Below are 11,834 nucleotides of genomic sequence, written 5' to 3'. Positions count from 1 at the left end.
TTAAATACCGCACACTACACATTTCCTCTTCGTAACAAATGCTATAGACTTACAAGAAGGGGTATTTTCCACGAGAATGAACACGAAATAACAGATCATTTTACAACTGTGGTCGCTATAGCAAAGAAAAAACAATGCCCTGTCAAAGACATATGATCTTAGATGAACTCGATTTCCCCTTTGTATCTAAAGTTAAAGTTGTAAAGATCAAATTTAGCTTTTCTGCTACATCTTTCTTTACTATTTCCATCGTCCATCCCCCTAATATTTAACTATCGAAATATGTAACGTACCTCCACATTATTACTTTTCCCTATCTAAAATACCAAAATTATAATCTCTATCTAAAATTTAAGAAACAACCCCCCTATTTACTGACATTTTTATCATATCTCAGTGATGATCATAATCTATCCCGATTTTAAGACACCAAATTATAATTTTATCCCAAAAATAAATATTTCAATTTCCTTGACATTATAATTATATTGCCGAAATAATCAAAAACTGATTCGATTTAAAGTAATTTAATATCTTTAGAAATACAATTTTTCAAAAACAATAATTATTTCGAACATCGTCGTCAAGAATGATCTGTTTAATTTGAACTGATTTCTATTGAGATCTAACATGAAAAATTCATATAATTTGTACTGACAATAATAATCTGAACCAGCCAGAAAGACAACGTTATTGTTGTTGATGGAAAATATTTGCGTACATGAAATAGAAAATTTCCGACTTTAGAATGGATGAGATTGTTTTATGCATGACTATGCAAGTGGTTGGTCGAGAGGGAGATCACGTGACTTAGTTTCACTTTATGAACTGTAGGAGAATGGTACAATGTGAATAATACAATGAAACGTTAAGATAGCGAACAGTGATCAATCTCATAACTCATATAAGGAATAAAAAATAGAGAGCTGGGCAAAGACATATCCCTGGATATACCAAAGGTGGAACCAAGTGCCCAGGACAATGAACAATAAAGTACACTTTGTAAAAACCAGAGTATAACTCAGATCGCTTAATGTTATGCAGTAAAGCAAATGATTAGAGACCCCGGGGAGGATAAATATGCATCCTCTGTTGACCGGTCACATCCGTAGGCCCTATACCTTGATCAGTTAAATGGAGTAGTCCGTAGTCAAAATTAGTATATCTAAAACAACTAGCAATTGATATTAAACACTAATATCGCCGTTATAATGACCTAGTTCGCCAATACAACCTATCTTTGGATCAAATGCTGTCTGACATGTTTTATACCGATTGTAAAGCGTTCTTGGCACACTTATTTTGACTACGGATAACTCCATTTACCTGATCAAGATTTAGGGATGACAGTGGGTGTGACCGGTCGACAGGGTATGCTTACTCCTCTTAGGCACCTGATTTCTCCTCTAGTTTATACAGGGATCCGTGTTTGCCCAAATTTCTATTATGTATTGCTTATAGGAGTTATGAGATTGATCACTGTTCGTTATCTTCACCTTTCATCTAGGTAACACCGGCAAGCCCCACATCTTATTGTATACATGAACATGAAAGAGAAAAGGGATTAGTCTCATAACTCCTATAAACAATAAAAATAGAGAGTTGGGCAAACACGGACCCCTGGATATACAAGAGGTGAAATCAGGTGCCTAAGAGGAGTAAGCATCCCTTGTCGACCGGTCACAACAGCTGTGAGCCCTATAACTAAATATATAATTGATTATAGGAGTTATGAGATTGATCACTGTTCGTTATCTTCACCTTGCATATACATCATGCAGTTAATTCTCGTCTATTTCCTAAACCATGCAAGGGTCCATACAATGTGTACTTAGAGCAATATCAAATTAAATCAAATGGACCCAGTGTTAAAAAAGAAGACACCTTTGATTATTTACATCATATTTGTATAAGTATTAATGCACGTATCAAATCTTTTAATGAGAGCAACTATTCAATTAAAGAAATAATTAATCAAATTATGGATAAAAGGTGACAACAAACAGTGAACAATCTCATAACTCCTATAATCAATTAAAAAAAAACGAGAGTTGGGTAAACACGGACTCCTGGATATAACAGAAGTGGGATCAGGTGCCTAAGAGGAACATGTTGAATTGAATACATCTCTACCAATGCTCATATTCACAATTTTCCCCAGAGAATATAATAAAAACAATAGTGGTAATTTGCAGCTTGTTTGTGCTATACATTACAAATGAAAAAATAAGAAAGATTACCATTGTGTGAATTTGTCATTTATTGAGATAACAAATGACTACTGACTAAAATTGCATATTGCATAAACATACATAACAATGAATTGGCTGGGATTACATAAGAAAATTGACTAATAACTAGAAAATGACTAGAAAGTGTTTAAGACAGGCTGACTAGTCACATGACACAAGTAGTCCAGCCAATAAAACATGTGCAAATGCTAAAAACCAATAACTATAGCAAAAAGTTGGTCACAAAAAGGATCATAAAGCAAGGGCACATGCTGTATATAGCATGTGAGTTGTGTGCCATCCAAGAATTATCAGAATTGAATATAAGGGAAGCTTCATTTTGCATAATGCGACTTCTCTTTGGCATGTGATGTGTGTTTTACAGAGACAAAAATATGCACAGCAGTCAAATACTGACCAGCGCAATATTAATGACAATACGAAACATACAAAATTACAAAAGAAAACACATTCATAAAATATATTCAGTAAAACATGCTAATATGGTGATTTAGGGGATGCATGATAATCATCTTAGTATTGTGGAATTTCCATGAATAAAAGTAAAAAAAGATGAAGAAAATATATGAATCATAAAAATGTCCCGTGTGTACAACAGTACAAGAAAAAAAATTACAATGCAATATTTTTTCACATTAGGAAAAAACGGTGTAGCAAGTATATACTGACCTACACAGTAACAAAAAGGACAATAAAAACAGCTGTCAAATACTGGCTTGTTCTAGTAGGAATAAACAATACATTTTAAATGTTCCTCACATCCTAGACAGATTTTATCCAGATACCAAACTCCCAGAAAATACCAAAAAGAAACAGTAGTCAAATACAGGCCTGTTTCTACAAACAATTAAGTAAATCTAGAGAAGGATTATATAATGAAAGTACACGCAGTTCGGGGAGAACCAATGATACTGCATTTTTACAGCGTAAAAAGTGATTCTTATATAACATTGAATTGCATTTAAATGGCATCTTCCCGGTTGTTGGGCATAGTTTTCAGAAAGGATAAGCGGACAGTCTTTGTTGCAACACCAGTCCTAGAGCTGTGCCCTTGTACAGGGCTGGATTAAAACTAAAAAAAATATGAAGGCTGCTTTTAAATTTGATAAACCGAAAGCTCTCTGTGGTTAAATGTATACGATTTGAGGAGGAAGTTAATTGTTCAGCCATGGAATTATTGGCCTCCGAATGCTTCATCCCTGATGAAAATTCATGTAAGAGAGAATGAAGTCATTGGTGAGGTTCATGCCTGTAGGGTGAGGCTATCATTGAAATGACGGTATAATGCTGAGAAAGATCGCATCTTATATCATTGACATGACTTAAAATTACTGAAAGACAGTAACATATGTCATACTTTACATGACATAAAAATGCTGAAACATAGTAGCACTCGCTATAACTGACATGCCATGGTGAAACACTGCGGGGAAAAATATCATCCAATATAATTGACGTGACGTAAAAATGTTAAGAAAAAGACCATCTAATATAACTAATATCATGACATGATGCAATATGCTGAAACAGAGTAGCAACCGCCATAATTGACATTAAATAAAAATGCTGAGAAAATAATAGCATAATTCACATGACCTAAACTGTTAATAAAAATAGCATCTGCCATAATTGACATGACGTAAACAAGCTGAGAAAGATAGTATCCGCCATAACTAACATAACGTAAAAATGCTGAGAAAATAATAGCATGTATGACATACACTACTACTTACAGTGTGGAACAGCTGTCCAAACATACTGGTTTATGTAAACCTGTATGCAGAATTGAAACTAGTCTTGAATATACATATACCTAAACACAATGTCAACGAGGTATATGCTACTCATTTGAAATTATAATGAAGATATGATTTAAACTGGGGTGGTATTGAAAACAAGTGTATGCCAAAACTAGTACATACAATAATACTGAAGATTAACTGAGATATGTAACACACTTTAATATAAGACTATTTATCTGATGATGAAGATGGGACACAAAACGATATTGCACATAATGATGCTCTAAGCGCATTTCTGGGGCGGGCGTGTGCTCGGTGATTCGTAACTGTACACCTTCAGGAACTAAATGAGGCAATGTGTGATCATTTCAAAACAATGATGATGCGAAAACGTTAGTATATAGTCAGTTAGTATAGAAAGATTCTAGCAATAAATCAAGTTCCATTATTATGTCGTTGTAACGGGCACCGGAGACAAGGAGAGCGCAAAATCATCTGTCCGACTATTACACTTTCACTTGTCCAATAAGGCAAAACGAAATTCTTGCATTTGCAATGTTTTATCTGACATGGTTATATCACCCAAGTCATTACTTTGAATTTGAAGAAACCAAATATATTGTTCAGTTGCAAAGTTCGTAAACCAAATATATTGTTCAGTTGCAAAGTTCGTAAAGTTAGCGAATTTTCTAGCTCAGTAGCTGTCTGATCGTCAGTCGTCATCTCGCTCGAAATAAAACAGAAACCTGTGATGGATACAAACGTAAATTGTCATAACACGGAGTTGGGGAAAAAAATCGTTAACGACATATAATCGAGTGTCCGATAATCACTACTTTTAAGCTTTCCACAGCCATGTACCTTTGACCAACATCTTGGACTGTCAACACAGCGTGTTCTATTTATAGATGTATACAATCCAGACTTCGATTAAGTTTTAACCGATTTAATTGCAAATTAAATAATTGAATTGCACTTAAAATCTCTCCAAATTAATCCATAGGTGTTTGCAACAGTTCTAATTCACAAACAAATTGCGGTAATGAACTGTTGAAAACACAAATGTAAATGATTCTCTTTTTGGGAATTTCCATGCTTGAAAACAACGGAAAAATTCGCCAGAATGAATTGAATACGTCATAAATAATCAATTGTTTGATTGGTCAGTAACATCGTATAACGGTCAGTTTTAAGAGACATTACAGGGGGAAATGGTAGAATTGCAAACCATCATAATCTACGGTACATAAACACAAATTTACAAAATATGAAACAATTCATTGTACCAATAAACGTTTATAGTTTCTCTTTTTAAATGAATTATAGCATACATCATTTCAGTTGATGATATGATTAAATTGAAGAGGGCAATAATCAAATTATTGCCAGCATTAATTGAATTAACAATTCAATTTTAAAGCACATTAATTCAGCAAAATAACTACTGCTATGACAAATTCTATCAATGCGTGCATTAATTCAAGGTGAAGGATATCATTGATTGGAGACTATTAACTGAATAGCTGTGCTCGTTAAACGGAATAATATCTTCAATTATTTGAATTCATGTTGTTTTGGCGCTCCTCACAACCGAGACGAAAACACAATAAATTTGTCTTATCAGAATGTCATTGTTGGTAATTCTCTTTCAATTTTCCTTTGGATTTCATTTAATGAAACTAAGTAGAATATATCTTTAAGCACAGAAATTTTAAGTCTGTTCGTTTCAGGTTCAATGCTAACCCCAAAAGGGGATTCAATATTAATTCATGACTGACGAAAATCACCGAAATATGATCAAGCATCTTATATAGTGCATATCTAAGTGGTTCAGTGTTTCTTAACAAAGAATGACAATCAGCAAATCGTCCTTATGAGAAAGTTAAGCAAACTTTGTTTTGGTGGGAAAATTCAAGTAGTACATATATAAGAGATATATTTCATTGAACATACAACCTATCATTGGGTTAAATGCTGCCTGACATGTTTCATAACGATTGTTAGACCATTCTTGGCACACGAATTTCGACTACGGATAACCCTTTCTACCTGATCATGATATATGGTTCACACCTGGTGTGATCGCTCGACAAGGGATGCTTACTCCTAGGCACCTGATCCCGTCTCTGGTGTGTCCATGGGTCCGTGTTTGCCCAACTGTTTATTTTGTATTGCTTATAGGAGTTATGTGATTGATTGATCAATGTTCGATATATTCACCTTTCATTGAACAACCACAAACACTAAAAGTTACAAGGTACGTTTGAATTATTTTTATGATGTGCACTTTAGGTTATGTTGTCTTAAATATTAGTTCCGAAAGATATAAAATTATATGAACAATATTGCATAGCATAGATTCCAAAACATACATACACAAGTATGTGGATGCATACTGTAATTTACGTTATAACGACCAAAGTGAATATTTAAGATCAGAACATTGCTTGGCCCACCATAGTCTTGGAAAGCACAAGCACCTTCAGTATCAAAGACAGATACCTGTATATAAATTATTACACAATTATGCATTTCTGACAGTAACAATACATAATCTCACGATGTAGTTCGCCAATACATCCTATCATTGGGTCAAATGCTGTGTGACGTGTTTTATACCGATTATTAGACCGTTCTTCGCACACTGATTTTGACTATGGATAACTCCGTTAACCTGATCAAGATATAAGCCTCACGGCAGGTGCGACCGGTCAACAGGGGATGCTTACTCCTCCTAGGCACTTGATTCCACCTCTGCTATGTCCAGCGGTCCGTGTTTGCCCAACTATCTATTTGTATTGCTTGTGGGAGTTATGAGATTGATCACTGTTCGCTGCCTTCACCTTGCATATAGGAGTTCTGAGATTACTCACTATTCGTTATCTTTCCCTTTCAACAGCCCTAGGTACTAATATTCTGATTATTATATGTGTCACTTCTGAACATTAGGATTTATATTTAATCTTTAATAAAGAATACGGTAAATACGAAATTAGAAACCCATTTTACGTTTGACAGATATTTAATATATAACTCAAGATGGCATGGCTCATGTTTTCATACTCTTTCCACAACAACACAAAACACACGTGTTTCTATTCTAAAAAGTGGATTTTTTGGCATAGCATTAACTCAAACATAACTAGTTATAATTGTAACGGGGACCGTTACATATGTTCACCAAACCTCCCCCAATTAAAAAGTGATGTCCTTGTGAATCTATAGCAAAACATCATTTTAGTTTAGCCTTTAATTACATGTACTATGTTCAATATGGTCATTTCAGTACCAAGAAATGAAAGAAAGCGTTGCACGTGCATTCACGCGCACGCGTGTATGATTCCGATATTTTGTTGATGTCGTTCAACAGGCATTTGTATCATAAACCCACAGTATGAATTTCATAACGTTTCCACTAAATATAAGGAAGTTATAGCGATTTTAAAATCGTCCAATCAGAATTCAGCACACGTGCATGTACGCGCTGAGCAGTAATTTTAACCACAGCAACTTGTAAGGAGTACCAAGACACATCTAAACCTTTACTATCAATAGAATATGATGAAAAACAAAAATGTTATCATCCTTTAAAAATTGAACATTTGAAAAACGTTGCACGCGCATGCGCGTGTGCGTTGGTCTTTTTTGTTACACCATAATATAGATACACATATTGTCTACGTATTACGTGAATATCATCTCATTCGCTTCATAAATAAGATAGTTACAAACGTTTTAGTATTATCCAATCAAAATGAAGCGCACGTGCATGCGTGAGCAAATTGGTAATTTTGACCATGCAAATCAGTTAAGGGTCTCCATATCTACCTATGATATGAATATCAAGCCATATCAATGAACAACAAAAAAATTAGACTCATTCCAAAGTTAGTGTACAGATTTTGTAATGCACGTTCATGAGCATGCGTGCGCGTGCAGACAAAATAACTATTATTTTTCACATCTATAAATGATATACTACCATCCTATTTAGATTTCATATCGATCTCTATAATATTCTGATTTTCTATTTTTTGTACCAAAATTGCAGTGCACGTGCGCGCGCGTGCATGCACGTGCAGACAAAATGATTATCACTATTCACATCTACAAACGCTATACAAACGTCATCCCGGGAAGTTTCATATCGATCCCTTTTGTAGTTTCTGAGAACACTCCCGGACAAAAAAGTACCGGAGAAAAAGAATAATAACTAGGCACTCATCACTAGTAATGAGTAGGTCTTCCGTTTGAACACTTCCGGTACACAGCTTTCTGTTCTTACGAGAATTATTCAAATATATCAGAGAATGTGCCTTTTCAAGACGTGAGAGGTGTGTTAATGAAGATTTTACCCATTTCTCGTAACTTCCGATGACGGCCGAAAGTAATATTCAGATGTGTTTTCCCATAAACCACAGCGACTCTCTATTGTCTATATTCCCTGAAAGTTTCACGTCTCTATTTGAAAGAGTTCTCAAGAAAAAGAAGCAGATTAAAGAAAGAAGAAGTAATGGCTTACTACCGACCGGAAGTGAATTTTGAAATATAAAATTGTCTTAACTCTAGATGTTGATACTGTTCTTAAGATATTTGAAAATCATATCAAACACTTGAAATATAAACGAGATTTATTGGGGGCACAAAGACGAAAGGTATCAGATTATTTTATCGAGAAACCGGAAGTAGCCGTTTTGACTACCAACGGGGTCAACATTCTTTGAATACTTTGAAGGAGACTTAATAAACTAGTGTAGGTTTCAATTTCAAAGAAAATGTTTGAAATTAGTGATTCTTTCAATCACTTCCGATTACGACCGGAAGTGATAACGAAAAACAAATTAATGTGCATGCACTATACAATCGAGAGATCTATAATACTTGAAAGTTTCATTTGTTCCTTTTTAGTCTTTTTAGAGATTACCCCCGGACAAGATGATTTTTTGAAAAATGGAAATCGGACATATCTTACGAACGGAAGTAGATTTTGTAAAAATGAAAGATCGTGTCTAAGGGTACTACAATTCTCTATCATCTTCATAATTGGCAAGAAAATCCACTGAGCCATCTCTGAGAAATCGTGTTGAAAAAATTTGAATATAGTAAATTTTTAACCACTTTCTGTTGAAACCGGAAGTGACGTACACTCATATACAAAATATGTTTAAGATGGACTATAGCTAATCTATAGCTCCTGCAAGTTTCAAGTGTATATCTATACTCGTTCCGGAGATATCAGGGAAACAAAGTCTGAATTTGTCCACACCATATCTAACGACTGGAAGTAAATTTAACAAAAATATTTGAGGTTCCTCTAGACATTTATTGTGGCTATATTATATGTAAAACTCAACTCATTAACTTGTTTCATGACCGAGATTTATGGCACTGAAAAATGAGAGAATGAATAGTCTTTCTTTGATATAACCGGAAGTTGGAGATTCAACTTCCGATGGGGTCAACATTTTTTTAGAATTAGAAAGAGACCTAGCAAACCGATATAGGTTTCAATTTGAAAGAAAAAAGTTTGAAATTTATGATTCATTTAATCACTTCCGGTGACGACCGGAAGTGACGGCAGCAAAAAATATTACGTTCATGCATCATAAAAAAAAAAGATTTATCATCCCTGAAAGTTTCATTGGTTTATCTTTAGTCGTTTTCAAGTTTACCCCCGGACAATGTTGGTTTCAAAAACCGGAAAATCGGACGTATCTCACGAACGGAAGTGAATTTTGAAAAAATAAAAAAAAAAATGCCTTGAGGTACCATTGTTCTACATAATCTGTGAAAGTTTCATGAAAATCCATCCAACCGTCTCGGAGACGAAAGGGAAAAAAATGATAATAATAAACAATACAATCACTAGAATGTCTTCCGTTGGTAACGGAAGACCTTAATAAACAGTACAATCACTAGAAGGTCTTCCGTTGGTAACGGAAGACCTTAATAAACAGTACAATCACTAGAAGGTCTTCCGTTGGTAACGGAAGACCTTAATAATAATAAGAAGAAGAAACAGAGTAAAAACAATATGTTCCCAAACTTTGTTTGGGGAACATAATAAATAGACACGATCTCTGTTGTGAGCAACGATTACGATATTGAGTTGATCAAACTCCATATCCATTCAACTGTCGGAGATTTTAAAGACAATTCCGCTGGAAAATGGGGGGAGAGATAACTAGACACTCATTACTAGTAATGAGTAGGTCTTCCGTTTGAACACTTCCGGTACGCAGCTTTCTGTTCTTACGAGAATCATTCAAATATATCAGAGAATGTGCCTTTTCAAGACATGAGAGGTATGTTAATGAAGTTTTCACCCATTTCTCGTAACTTTCAGTGACGGCCGAAAGTAATATTCAGATGTGTTTTCCCATAAACCACAACGACTCTCTATTGTCTATATTCCCTGAAAGTTTCACGTCTCTATTTGAAAGAGTTCTCAAGAAAAAAAAGCAGACTAAAAAAAAAAGTAGTTGCTTACTTTCGACCGGAAGTGAATTTTGAAATATAAAATTGTCTTAACTCTAGATGTTGATACTGTTCTTAAGATATTTGAAAATCATATCAAACACTTGAAATATAAACGAGATTTATTGGGGCACAAAGACGAAAGGTATCAGAGTATTTTATCGAGAAACCGGAAGTAGCCGTTTTGACTACCGATGGGGTCAACATTCTTTGAATACTTTGAAAGAGACTTAATAAACTAGTGTAGGTTTCAATTTCAAAGAAAAAGTTTGAAATTAGTGAATCTTTCAATCACCCCCAGTTACGACCGGAAGTGATAACGAAAAACAAATTAATGTGCATGCACTATACAATCGAGAGATATATAATACCTGAAAGTTTCATTTGTTCCTCTTTGATTATTTTTGAGATTACTCCCGGACAAGATGATTTTTTGAAAAATGGAAATCGGACATATCTTACGAACGGAAGTAGATTTTGTAAAAATGAAAGATTGTATCTAAGGGTACTACAATTCTCTATAATCTTCATAATTGGCAAGAAAATCCATTAAGCTATCTCTGAGAAATCGTGTTGAAAAAAATTGAATGTAGTAAATTTTTCAACCACTTCATGTTGAAACCGAAAGTAACGTACACTCATATAGAAAATATGTTTAAGATGGACTATTCCTAATCTATAACCGCTGCAAGTTTCAAGTGTATATCTATACTCGTTCCGGAGATATCAGGGAAACAAAGTCTGAATTTGTCCACACCATATTTAACGACCGGAAGTGAATTTTACAAAAACGTTTGACGTTACTCTAGACATTTATAGTGAATATAATATATGTAAAACGCAACTCATTAACTTGTTTCATGACCGAGATTTATGGCACTGAAAAATGAGAGAATGAATAGTCTTTCTTTGATATAACCGGAAGTTGGAGATTCAACCTCCGGTGGGGTCAACATCTTTTGAGAATTAGAAAGAGGCCTAGTAAATCGATATAGGTTTCAATTTGAACGAAAAAAGTTTGAAATTTATGATTCATTTAATCACTTCCGGTGACGACCGGAGGTGACGGTGACAAAAAATATTACGTGCATGCACCATAGAAAAAGGAGATCTATCATCCCTGAAAGTTTCATTCGATTATCTTTAGTCGTTTTCAAGTTTACCCCCCGGACAAAGTTCCTTTCAAAAACCGGAAAATCGGACGTATCTCACGAACGGAAGAGAATTTTGAAAAAAAGTCTCGAGGTACCATTGTTCTCCATAATCTGTGAAAGTTTCATGAAAATCAATCCAACCGTCTCGGAGACGAAAGGAAAAAAAAAATAAACAATACAATCACTAGAAGGTCTTCCGTCTGAAACGG

Source organism: Ostrea edulis, chromosome 2, assembly GCF_947568905.1.
Source record: "Ostrea edulis chromosome 2, xbOstEdul1.1, whole genome shotgun sequence".
Classification (NCBI taxonomy): Eukaryota; Metazoa; Mollusca; class Bivalvia; order Ostreida; family Ostreidae; genus Ostrea; species Ostrea edulis.
Note: the sequence above shows the minus strand (reverse complement) of the source record.